At 43.8% G+C, this 1,949-nt stretch overlaps 1 protein-coding gene across 1 annotated transcript in view; it reads left to right on the top strand.

Moving 5' to 3' along the window:
* The window catches only part of LOC106884286 (single-strand selective monofunctional uracil DNA glycosylase), a 30,149-nt gene that overhangs the window by 21,440 nt on the left and 6,760 nt on the right, over window positions 1–1,949 (top strand). The gene's annotated exons all lie outside the window — the stretch shown is intronic.

Below are 1,949 nucleotides of genomic sequence, written 5' to 3'. Positions count from 1 at the left end.
GGGGGGGGGGGGGGCACACAGAAACTGAAAGAAGCCCTTTGTTTGTGTAAGTATGTATTATGTACATAGCACCATTCAAGCATGGTCGATACCAGTGCTGCCTGACTGGCCTCTGTGCTGGTGGCACATAACATGCATCCACTACACTCTCGGAATGGTTGGCATTAGGAAGGGCATCCAGCTGTAGAAAACTTGCCAAATCAGATTGGAGCCTGGTGCAGCCTCCTGGCTTGCCAGTCCTCAGTCAAACTGTCCAACCCATGCCAGCATGGAAGGTGGACGTCAAATGATGATGATGATGCTGATGATATATGTCTTTCTTTCTTTCTTTCCTTCTTTCTTTCTTTCTTTCTTTCTTTCCTTCTTTCTTTCTTTCCAAAGTAAGTATCAGTTGAGCACTAGTGTAGATGTAGTCAACTAAATCTCTTCCCCACCCCTACCCCCAATTGCTGGCCTTGTGCCAAAATTTGAAATCATTATTATTTTGGTTTGGCTCAATTTCGGTCTTATTCCTGGTGGGCTTTCTGAAGTTAACGGAAGTTAAATGTAACGGAAGTTAATTAGTCCGATAATGATTTCCAAAGTTAACCTAAAAGTTAAATTGTTAACGAAAATGTTAACTTTAATCCATATACATATATATACACACACACACACACATATATATGTATATATTTATGTGTGTGTGTCTCTGTGTCTGCGTTTGTCCCCCACCAGCACTTGACAACTGGTGTTGGTGTGTTTACGTCCCTGTGACTTAATGGTTCAGCAAGAGAGATCGATAGAATAAGTAATGGGCTTCAAAAAAATAAGTTCTAGCATCGATCTGTTTCGCAGAGTTAGAACCCTTCAAGGCAGTGCCCCAGCATGGCCGCAGTCAAATGACTGAAACAAGTAAAAGATAAAGGATAAGTATTTGGGGTGGGCGGGGGTCAATGAAATTGAATAACCCCTCCCCTCGAGAAGACGATTAACCAGGACCAGAGGGGAAGAGGAAGAAAACAAGTGGCTCCAAATTGACCCCCACCTCCATGGGGGTATTTGTGGCAATACACTCCAACCCCCAGCCCTATCAATATGATAGGAGAGGTGGTGGTGATGGTGGGGTTGTTTAGCAACAAGGGCCATATCATGGCTCCTCACTTCTTCTCAGGGTTAACAATGCTATCACATCTATTGGACATGAGAATTGAAAGCTTGAATCAAGGGAGGTGGGCCAGGGAAAGTTGTACAAGATCCAGCAATGAATCTTGCTTCTTCCATTAGGCACAGTCTGGCTGCAAGGAACGTTGCTATGCCGACGGACTCTTCTGTCCTCACCCCTCCTCTTCCTCCTCGTATTGCAATTGCTGTTGCTTATTCTACCACTCCTGCCATCACCACTACATCTGCTGTGGCTGTTACTGCAATTACTACTAACACCACCACCACCACCACTACCACCACCACCACAACCACCACCACCACTTCTACTACTACTATCAATACCTTAGTACTGCTGCAGCCAGTATTACTACTCCATTTACTACAGCTACTACCACCATCAACACTGCCACCACTACCACCACCACCACCAAGAACAACAACAACAACACTATCATTATCACCAACATCACCACCACAAACACTGCCACCACCACCACCAAAACCACCATCACCACCACCACCACCACCACCACTCCGTCTGTGTTCTATGGTAAGGAATATGTTAAACTAAATAGTGTTCACCTTGAATATTTTCATTCACTTTGGCTCAACATTTCTTTGAAATTCCAAGATACACCGAATTCTTGTTCCAGGAAAGGAAACTCTTGAAGTATTTTTCAGAGCAATAAAAATAATAATGATAATAATCCTTTCTACTAAAGGTACAAGGCCTGAAATTTAGGGGGAGGGGGATAGTTGATTGCATTGACCCCAGTGTTTCACTGGTACTTAATTCATCAACC

Source organism: Octopus bimaculoides, chromosome 24 (genome assembly GCF_001194135.2).
Source record: "Octopus bimaculoides isolate UCB-OBI-ISO-001 chromosome 24, ASM119413v2, whole genome shotgun sequence".
NCBI classification, from domain to species: domain Eukaryota; kingdom Metazoa; phylum Mollusca; class Cephalopoda; order Octopoda; family Octopodidae; genus Octopus; species Octopus bimaculoides.
This window is presented reverse-complemented; position numbering and strand designations above follow the sequence as displayed.